This window comes from Poecile atricapillus, chromosome 29 (genome assembly GCF_030490865.1).
Source record: "Poecile atricapillus isolate bPoeAtr1 chromosome 29, bPoeAtr1.hap1, whole genome shotgun sequence".
Lineage (NCBI taxonomy): Eukaryota > Metazoa > Chordata > Aves > Passeriformes > Paridae > Poecile > Poecile atricapillus.
In genome coordinates this window covers 2,505,336-2,516,004 of record NC_081277.1, presented here as the reverse complement: position 1 = coordinate 2,516,004, position 10,669 = coordinate 2,505,336, and the positions used below count along the sequence as shown (strand labels likewise).

The window sequence follows — 10,669 nt, the reverse complement described above, 5'->3', positions numbered from 1 at the left end:
CATTTTCCCTGCTCCATCCTCATTTCCTGGGGAGCTGCATGGCGGGAATCTGTCAGGAATCTGGGAATGGGCAGATCCTTTGTGCTTCCAGCATTTTGTCGGGAGCTTCCTGGGAGGAATTCACCTTCCAGCACCAGGAATCCAATGGATTCCTTTGCTCCCTGCTCATCCCTGAGGGATCCCAGACAGGGAATGAGAAGCACTCGTTCAGTGCCTCGTGCTGGGATTTTCCTTCTTCCAGGAAATCCTGGAGCTCCCATTCTATGGGAGATCCCAGCGCTGATTGGCCTCTCCCCAGCCTTTTCCTGGAAGGCCAAGTGGGGAAATGAAGTTTTCCTTTCTCTGGGAACACTGGGAGCCAGCGCCAGGCCCCTGCGCCTGCTGGGAAATGCTTCTGCTGCCAGGATTTCCCTGGAATTTGTGTTCTTCCCACTTTGGCTATGAAATTTCCTGGAGGTTTGGAAAATGGGGAGCTGCCCCATCCTTGGATAAGTCCCAGGCCAGGCTGGAATAACCTGGGATAGTGTGAGGATCCCTGCCCATGGCAGGGGTGGGACAAGATGATTTTCTGTCTCTTCCCACCCAAACCATTCCAGGATTCCAAGATGGAGAAATTCCCACAGGGATTAAACACAGAAATAGCTTTTTAGGGGGAAAATACAGATTCATTTCTCCAGAATTTTGGGATTTCCCAGACACTGGGATCTGGCTCTTCGATCTCCCATTGCAGGAACTTCCCACTGGATCCCTCGGCTGTGAGAACGGCCACGTGGCTCTAAAATTCCTGCAGGTTTTTGGGTATCTCCTGGATCATCTCTGCAGGGAAAAGCTTTTCGGGGGCTGCTCCCGGAATTGGAGAGGTCGAGTCGCCCTGTGGAACACCAGGATTGGGAGGCAATGAGCCTTTCCCAAAGAACGGCAAATTGGGGGAATTACAGCACCCAACGGCCCGAGGCTCATTTTTGGGAGCAGGGAGCGTGACTGGGACTCCTGGGTCAGAGCCCAGGTGTGTCCTTAGGGCAGGGAAAAATCCCGGGAGAAGGGATGGGACTGGGGATGGGGGCTGGGAGGGAGGCCAGGGAAGGGATTCAGCTGGATCTGGGATGTGTGCAGGCATTTGAGGTGAAAAATCCATGTGCAAAATTCACTGGATGCTGAAAATCGGGATCTGCTCTTCCGGCCCTGGCTCAGGGACATGGGAAACGCCTTTCCCGTTTCCCAGATCCACACGGAGCAACGCTTTTTCCTGGTGTGGAATTCCCTGTGTGATTCCGAGGACTTCTCAAGCCCCTTTTTCCCGAGTGCTTTTCCCTCGGTTTTCCCCAGCTGTGGGATGAAGGGGGCAGCAAATTCCCTGAGTCCAGCGCAGAGCCTCGGCGAGCTTTGCCGGATTCCTGCAGGGATGTTTCATCCCAAGCTCTTCCTTCCATCAGCTGGAATTTTTCATGGATGCGCTGCCGTGTCCTCGCCCGACCCAGACGCTGACACATTCCCTCCTCAGGCCCAGCTCCCTCATTCCAGCCAGGAATCACTCCCTGGCTCCTCCCAGGGCTCCTCTTCCCCCGATGTCCCGGGCTCTGCTGAGGCTTGGGATCCAATTCCCAGGGTTTGTCCTCTTCCCTGAGAATTCCTGGTGCAGGGAACGGAGCTGAGAGCTCATCCCATCACACCCCCTTCCCACATCCCAGGCTGCTCCCAATCCCAGATATCCCACATCCCACAGATCCCTTATTCCAGAGATCCCATATCCCAGAAATCCCTTATCCCAGAGATCCCTTATCCCACTGATCCCTTATTCCAGAGATCCCATATCCCAGAGATCCCTTATCCCAGAGATCCCTTATCCCAGAGATCCCTTATCCCAGAGATCCCTTATTCCAGAGATCCCATATCCCAGAGATCCCTTATCCCACAGATCCCACATCCCACAGATCCCATATCCCAGAGATCCCTTATCCCAGAGACCCCACATCCCAGGGATCCCTTATCCCAGAGGTCCCACATCCCACAGATCCCACATCCCAGGGATCCCATATCCCAGAGATCCCTTATCCCAAGAATCCTACAGATCCCTTATCCCACAGATCCCAGATCCCAGGGATCCCTTCTCTGTGGAAGTGACTTGGGCACTTCCAGGGATCCAGGGGCAGCCATAGCTCTGGGATTTCCATTCCAGCCCCTCTCCACCCTCCCAGCCAGGAATTCCTTCCCAAAATCCCATTTCTTTCCTTCAATGCCGATGCCCAATCCAGCTCAACTTCCCTTCCCAATAAAAGAACACGGGAATTGCTTCCAGAGCTGCTGGAATCGGAGCAGACTCAGCTTTTCCAGTGCTGGGAAGATGGAGTCGGTTCCTGAAGCATGAATTACCTGGAGAAATCCTGTCTGGGAAGGGATGGAAAAGCTGGGAAAAGGGAGAAGTCTCCTGCTGGGAATGTTCGTGTGGGGGGTGGCACTGCCCTGATGGAGACTCGGCCAGAGCCGGGAATGAAACCTGGAATTTTTAATGCCAGTGGATGGAATGAAGTTGGAATTGCTGTGCAGGAGGATCCCAGAGCAGAGCCCTGTGCTGGAAAATCCCCTGACACAGGAATGCTCTGGATAAATGGGAATATTCCTTCCAAAGGTACCTTTGGGAATATTGTTTGGAAAATCCCAAACAGACTGAAACAGCCTGGGGAGGGAAACACCAGGGAATAATTTGGAATTTGGGAAATGCTGACGCTGCTGCCCAAAACTGGCTCAGGAGACGGAATTCCAGAGATTTCCAGGGATTCAGATCCCACTCAGTTTCCTGTTATTTTCACACTGGAAGCAAAGGGAATAAAGAGAATTTTTAGGGTGAACCCAAAGCCTGAATGAACAGGGTGACTTTAAAACCTCCCCTGGCTGAGAAGATGCCAGAGGTTTGGAATGATGCAGGATCAATCCAGCTCTGATCTTTGGGAACTGCTCCCACCTGGGAATTCTCCAGGACTTGTTATTTTTCCATGAGGAACTGGTTTTAATCCTTGGGACTCGTGGGGAGTAACTGCAGGACAAGCTGGGATAATAATAATAATAGTACACAGTAATAACTAATAATATATAATATATATAAGATATTATAAGATATTATATATAAAATATATATAATATTAAATTATATAACATATAATTAATATAATATATATTATAATAGATAATAAATAACAGATAATATATAATGGTAATGGATAATAATTAATGAATAGAAATAATATATAATGAATAATAAATAATACATTTAATAATAATTACAATTATAATGAATAATGAATAATGAAGAAGAAGATTATGAGATGATAATATTAATAACAACAATAATAATTCCCTGCTTTGCTTTGAGCTGCTGTAGGAGCGAGTTTAAGGAATATCCAGCAGCTGGAAAAGCGGGATGCTGAAAGTGGGGGAATTCCAGCGCTGGGAATTCCAGGAGGCTGCTCCACAAAGCCCTGGAATTGCAGGGACTAAATCACCTCGGAACCCTTAAACACTAAAACTTCACCCCGGGGGCCGGGATAACTCCCAGCCTTCATTCTCTGCGAATAAAAATTCACACTCCAGATCCCATTTTGGGTTTTTTTTTTTTTTTTGGGAAGCGGTTTCTGCCCCCTCCGGGGAGGAGGGAGCGCTGATCTCACGGGGGGCGGCTCCTGGGAGGGGTTTGCGAAGTAAATCCACTGAAATTGGGCAGGAAGCAGCGGCTCCTCCGGCAGCCGCACATTTCCCTGCCCGCGGGAGGATTTTTCCAGCTGGAAGCAGCGAGCCGGGGCTGAGCTTCCCCACAATCCAGGTAAATTCGGGGCTGCCGGACTCGGGCTGTGGTCGCGACAAAAAAAAAAAAAGTGAATTATTGCTTCAGGAATTCCAACATTTCTGAGCCTTTCTTTCTTCGGGGCTCAAAGTTTCATTTCCCTTCTTCTTCCTTTTTCTCCCTCTCCCATCGAGATAAAAGATTGGAGGGAAAAACGTTTCTGTTTCTCCCAATTCCCGTTCCCCGAGCTGGGTCTGGCCGGGCTGAGACACCGAAGATTTTCAGAGTCGCTTTTTTAAAGGAGTCCTGGCCGAGCTGGAGATTTTTATCCCTTTTTTTGCTCCCAGCCGCTCCCGGCTGGAATAAAAACCGAGTTGCAAACTGGCCGCGAGTGCCTGAGCTTAGATCTCGGTAAAATATCCCGAATTTCCAGCAGAAAACCCCGGTTGGTGCCACCAGCACTGGGAAAATCGAGGAGGCTCCCGGAGTTCTCCCCTTTGGATAATTCCCGTTTTTCCAGAGGGAAAACTCCGGGGCAGATGTTTGGCAGAAGGTGCAAAATGTGTCCTTAGTTAAGGATTTATTTTTCTGCTGTCACTGCTGGGGATTCTCCGAGTCTACCAGCAACTCCTTCGGAGCTGATTTATCCCGGTAATTTTTAGGATTACTTCGGGATAATCCACCTGGAAAGCTGCCCCGGAGAAATGCGGGATGCTCAACCCGACCCAATCTCACCAATACTTATAATTAATATTTCCTCCCTGATGAGCTTTTGGTGTTAATTAAGCAGCTGTGGCCGCGTTTCGATAAAAGATCTGAGCCCAGATAATTTAGAATATTAGAGAGGAAGAGCCAAGTTTGGATATCTGGGAGCGCCGCGGGAAAATAATTCATCATCCCCACAATCAGCTCCTAAAGGTGACAGCACGGTGCTTCCAGCTTTTCCTGGATACAGTCTGAAAATCATGGATTTAGGGCTCCTCCTTCCCAGTTTTCCTCTGCACTGAGCCACCCACGGTGGTGGAATTTCCTCGGCTGGGGAGCAGGGAGGAGTTAAAATAATATTAAATGAAATAAAAACGCAAATTGCTGGAATATCCAAGTTCTCGAGGAGAAACCACACCTTGGAGCCAGGGCTGGGAGCTCCAGGAGGGAATTTCGATAATCCTGGTCAAAAGGGCAGGAGGATGTTTGGAAACATCCCCGAAAATGGGTTTTTAAGGGAAATTTAATCCTTCAGGTGGTTCTGAGGCTCAGAATTCCAGTCAAAGCCAGCAGGAGCTTCATGGGTGCAGAAATGAGATTTTTTGGGGAAGAAACTTCAGGGAAGTTTGAGCAGCTTGGAAAAGCCCTGAGGATTGCAGGGTTTTGTAGCCCAGGACAATGTTCCTGCCTTCGGTGGCTGTTTTAATGGAAAATCCATGAGTTTTGCTGGAAATTCTCTCCTTTTCCAGGCTGAGACCCCAAAATGCTTTCCCAGTAATGAGCTCTGGGTTTTTTATCCGTAATTTGACTCCCAATTTCATTGTCTTTACTGTCCCTGTGCTCCATTCTGCTTTCCTTTCTGCTCCTTAATTTAGATTAATTTTTTCCCTTTTATTCCTCCTGCTCCTGGACACTTCCAGAGCATTCCTTGGCTCCAAACCCAAGCACCCAGTTCTGGGCACTGGGACGACCCCCAGCTCACACAGGGGATTTTCAGAACCCTTTTTTTGGCCTTTTTGACCCACGTTTCCCATGCCCATCCGCAGAAATGCAAAAAAAAAAGAAGGAAAAGTTCCACTCCCAATCCTCGGCAATGCCACTGGAAGTTTGTTATTCCAAGAGGGATTTCCCAGGAATAACACCAGGCTGGTTTGGAGCCCAACTGTCCCGCTGAAGGATTAGGGAGCATTAATTAAAACAGCATCACTCAGAGGGTGAGGAATGATCCCCTCCTCCTGGGAAGATTTCAGATCCACCTGGAAATCCTCTCCAAATCTGAATCATCTCCAAATTTGAAATCTTCAAGGATTTCAAATCCTTGAAATCTGGGATGTTCAAGCCCAGGCTGAGCTCTGCTCACACAGAATCCTCCTCTGGGGTCAATTCTCCCCTTCAGGTGGATTTTTGGTGTTGAATTTAAGGAGATATTGCTGTGTGGAGATAAAAAGAAAATTAAAGAGAGCTTAGGGCATTACAGAGATCCTGGTTTAGAAATCCAGGAATGCAACAGGAAAAATTTTTTCTGTATCAGGAGAAATTGATCACAATTAAAAGGATATATTTAAAAGGATGTTTATAAGGATATCTTTTAAAGGATATTGATGTTTATAAGGATATATTTCAAAGCATATATTTATAAGGATATATTTTAAATGATACAAGGATATATTTTAAAGGATATATTTAAAAGGCTACTGATGTTTATAAGGATATATTTATAAGGATATATTGATAATTATAAGGATAAATGCCCTAAGATTTGCAAGGACACGGGAATTTTTCCAGGGAACAACACCCGGCACCAAGGCCAGCACCTTTCCTGAGGGGACTCCGCTGAGCAGCTCCCAAATCCAGGCCGACCTCATCCCAGGGAATGTCAGGATTTTATCCCCTTTAATCATTCTGGAGAGCTCCTCCAGTGGCTCCGGGAGTTCCCAGCCCAGGAATGCAGCTGGGGCGATGATGGAGTGTGGAATTGGGGATGCAGGGATGCCCGGGATTCCAGGGATTCCCAGTTCCAAGTGGCTGAACACCAACGGCTGGGAGCTCCCGGGACAATCAGGATAATTGTCCCCAGCTCCCGAGGGATGTGGAGTACAAAGGGCTCCCAGCCGGCATTCCAGACTTTCCTTTGGATGAGGATGGGAGCAGGGAAGTGCCTGGTTCTGGGGTCTGTCCAGCTCATCCATTCTTTGGGTGATTGGATGGGATTTAAAAGGGGGAATTTTGGCTGGGATTTGGCTCCAGAGCGGAGCAGGCTCTGTCACACCTGGGGAAGTGCTGGAGAAGGAAAAGCTCAGGATTTGGGAACTTTGGGAGGTCCATGAAAAGGAGGGAGAGGGATTTTAAATGCCAGGACAAGGGACAATTGTTTGAAACTGCCAGAGGGCAGGGATGGATGGGATATCTGGAAGGAATTCCTGGGAGGGAGGGGCTGGGATGGAATTCCCAGAGGAGCTGTGGCTGCTCCTGGATCCCTGGAATTGCCCAAGGCCAGGCTGGAGCAGCCCAGGACAGCAGGAGGTGCCCAGGGTGGGAATAGATGGGATTTAAATCCCAACCCATCCCATGATTCTATACCAATCCCATAGTTTTTCCTGGCCATCTGATTCTGGAGCCCTGGAAGGGGCTGAGTCAGCAGCCACCAGGATCATGCCTGGAAATTGCACATTCCAGCGGGGCTGGATCTCAGCTTCCAGCCTGGAACGCGGCACGAGGAGCCTCAAGACCTGGAGCAGCTCCTGCCTCCTCGTCTGGCTCCGCTCCATGGGTTTAACACCCTTAAATCTTGGATTCCTTCCAGTGGAGAGCCCAAAATGGCATCAGGAATGAGTCTGGAGGTTCTTAGAGGCTGTCAGGGGAGGAATGAGCCCAAAAGAAAGGGAAAATCCATCCCAAACTCCAGGATTGATTCTCAGGGAGTTCAGCACGTGCAGCTCCCTCAGATCTGCGGGAAAACGTGTCCCAGCGTTGCTGGCCGCGGCAAAGCTGCGGTTTTGCTGGAATATTTTCCATGTTAAGTTGTGTTATTGTGGTTTTCTCTTCCCCCATCACGTGTGGGTGCAGTTGGCTCTGCCGGGTGCTGCCCCTGCCCTTTAAAGGATTTTTTCCAGCTGTGGTTGAGCCATCCCGGCTGCAGCTGAAGGACAGTGAGAGTTTTCCTGGATATCAGAGCCTTGAAATGTCCCAGAGCTGAGGAGGGAGGTTTCAGGAAAGAATAATTCCAGGATTTCTGTTGTGCTGTGGAGTGAAGGAGCTGCTGGGTGATTGTTATCGATCCTCTAAACCAGCCCTGGCCTCGAATCCCAGTGGGAAAGAACCTGGATGCTGTGGGTCAGAGCCATGGAATGGTTTGGGTGGGAAGGGACCTTAAATCCCATCTCCTTCCAGCCCCTTCCACCATCCCAGGGTGCTCCAAGCCCCATCCAGCCTGGCCTTGGAGACTTCCAGGGACAGGGCAAGCACAGCCTGAGCTCTCCCATGCCAGAATTCCCTGTTTTCCCTGCTGTCCACTCGGGATAGACAGAAGCTGAGATCCCATTTCAGTGCTGAAGCCTTGAGAGCTTTCCCTGGATTCTGCCAAGTTCCTGAAGTTTTCTGTGGGAATCCCAAGTCATGGCTGCAGACAAATCCCTCTGGATTCTGCTTTTCCTGGCTTCACCTGAGGACATTTCCATGAGCCCCTCAATGAGCTGGGGCTGTGGGAGTGGGAGGATTTTTGGGGGATTTGTCTCCTGCTGTTTGGGGTTGGGGGGAGCACAGGGCACTCTTGCTGGCCCCGTCTTGTATAGAATTCCCCCAGGATTTTTGTATTTTTGGGATTTCTGAGTGGTTTTCCAGTGCCTTCCCCTAGAGGAGGCACTCCTGGTCCCACAGCAAAGATGGGACACGCTGCTGCTCCACCTGGGTGCCCTGAGCCATTTTTCCTCGGGAAGGGTTTGGAATGTGTTCCTACAATCTCAAAATTCCTTTTTCCCGTCTGGAATTCCCTCTGTGGTGCAGGGAACTTTATCCTCTCTCACCAGGATTTCTCCAGCTCTGAGTTTTCTCCTTCCCCTGTGCGGGGCCAGAGCTTGGACTCGGATGATCCTTGTGGGTCCCTTCCAGCTCAGGATACCCGATGATTCCCAAATCCCGAAATTTCTGAGGAACAAAATCAATCCCGTTTTGGGCTCCGGGGCAGCCCAGCTCGGCAGGGCTTTGCCAAGAATGAAAGTTCCACCTCCTGGCTCTGCTCTAATCCCAATTAGTGTCTCCCAGGCTAATCTTGGTCCCAATTAAAGCAACCTGGAACTCTGCCGTGACCTTCCCCTCCCTCCCAGCTGCTCCCGAGGTCTCCCAGCGCCGGGATTCTTGGAAAGGCTCTGGCATCTGGCAGCGCTCCGGCTGCTCGGGTCATTAACACCTCCAGGAACCACCCCCAGCCCTCCTCCCGATGCTTTCCCCAAATTGTTGTGTCTTTTGGCTCCAGTCCTTCGTGGAACGGCTGCGGAGGCTGGAGTGGAGCAGGGAAAGGGCTGGAAAGGGAAATTCGCAGCTCGGAGCCGCTCCTGTATCCCAGGGGAGCCCCTCGGGCAGGGCTGACACGGGTCCGTGTTTTCCTTGGCACAGGGGCAGGTTCTGCTGGAGCCTTTTCTCCTCTCGGATATTGGGGTTTAGCTGGCACCGAGCTTTCTGCAGGCTCAGAAATAAAACAAAGCTGACCCGGGGAGGGTGGAATTTGTTCCTATTCTGTTGAAGATGCTGAAGCTCTGCCTCTGACAGCTGCAGGTTTTGACTGGGGGGCTGCTCCGCTCTTTATCCGCCTTTTCCTTCCCGAACCTCCCTGGCGTGGCTGCAGCACCGTCCAGATGCTCCCAGAATCAGAAATACAGATGTTCATCATCAGACCCTGCGGTCTCAGCGCGTGGGACAGCCCTGGGAAGGCTTTGGAAACTCAAAGGATCCCCTCAAAACCCTTCTGGGAGTCTGGGGTGAGATCGGCCTCCTCATCTGGAATTTAGGGAGAGGTTCTGCAGCCTTGTTTCCTTCCTGAGGAGTTTTGCTGAGGCTTCAAAAATGCTCTTCCTGCAATAGCAGGGGTGGAGCTGATCAATCCAGATGTGTGGGGATGGAGCTGATCAATCCAGATGTGTGGGGATGGAGCTGATCAATGCAGATGTGTGGGGAGGGAGCTGATCAATCCAGATGTGTGGGGAGGGAGCTGATCAATGCAGATGTGTGGGGAGGGAGCTGATCAATGCAGATGTTCAGGGATGGAGCTGATCAATGCAGATGTTCAGGGATGGAGCTGATCAATCCAGATGTGTGGGGAGGGAGCTGATCAATGCAGATGTGTGGGGAGGGAGCTGATCAATCCAGATGTGTGGGGAGGGAGCCGATCAATCCAGATGTTCAGGGATGGAGCTGATCAATGCAGATGTTCAGGGATGGAGCTGATCAATGCAGATGTTCAGGGATGGACCTGATGAAACCAAACATTTCAAACTGAAACCTGAAGCTCAGATTTTCTGCAGGGCTTGAGGCTCTGCTGAGGGGAAACTCCTCCCCTCTGGACTCACAACTCCCACCTGTCCTTCCCTGCCATGATCCACGGGGATTCCTGGAATTTTTGATCCATCCAGGAGCACCCCCTGCACCTGTTTCTCCCCCAGCTGAGCCTGTCCCGTGTCCATTCAAACATCATAAGAGGATTCTCCAGGTGCTGCTGGGTTTGGGTCAGGGGTGTGTGACTGGGACCAGTCCAGGTGCTGGAGCTCTGGGATCCCTCTGATCCTGCCCTGAGCTGCATTCCCATTGGAAAATCCCCTCTCCTCACTGCCGGAGGGAGCAACTGTGTTTCCATCCTCTCCGAGCTGGGGCAGGACCCGATTTTATTCCTCGCCTCCCAGCCTACAAAAAAATTGGCTCCTCAAACCCCAAAATTTGTTTCCCAATATTTTTTTTCCCCCTCACATCCCCACCCCATCCTGATTTAGGATTTCCTGTTTCCCCTCCAGTGCTGGGCTTTCAATCCCTGCTCTTCTGCTTCATTTCTCCCTCAGGAAAATGCTTTTCATTCCCAGCTCTCATTCCAGCGGGAATCTCCTGAGCCCCAGCCCTGTTTAACCCACAGGGAAACTGAGGCACAGCCCTGGAAATGACAGGGAATTCTGATCCACGTCCTCCTCGAGCAGCTTTCAAGGCTGT

At 50.4% G+C, this 10,669-nt stretch overlaps 1 protein-coding gene across 1 annotated transcript in view; it reads left to right on the top strand.

Moving 5' to 3' along the window:
* The first annotated feature begins 3,732 nt into the window (after positions 1-3,732).
* The window catches only part of LOXL2 (lysyl oxidase like 2), a 49,957-nt gene continuing 43,020 nt past the window's right edge, over positions 3,733-10,669 (top strand). The window contains exon 1 of the mRNA XM_058859350.1: positions 3,733-3,814. The gene's annotated coding sequence lies outside the window, so the exon portion shown is untranslated. The remainder of the gene's footprint in view (positions 3,815-10,669) is intronic.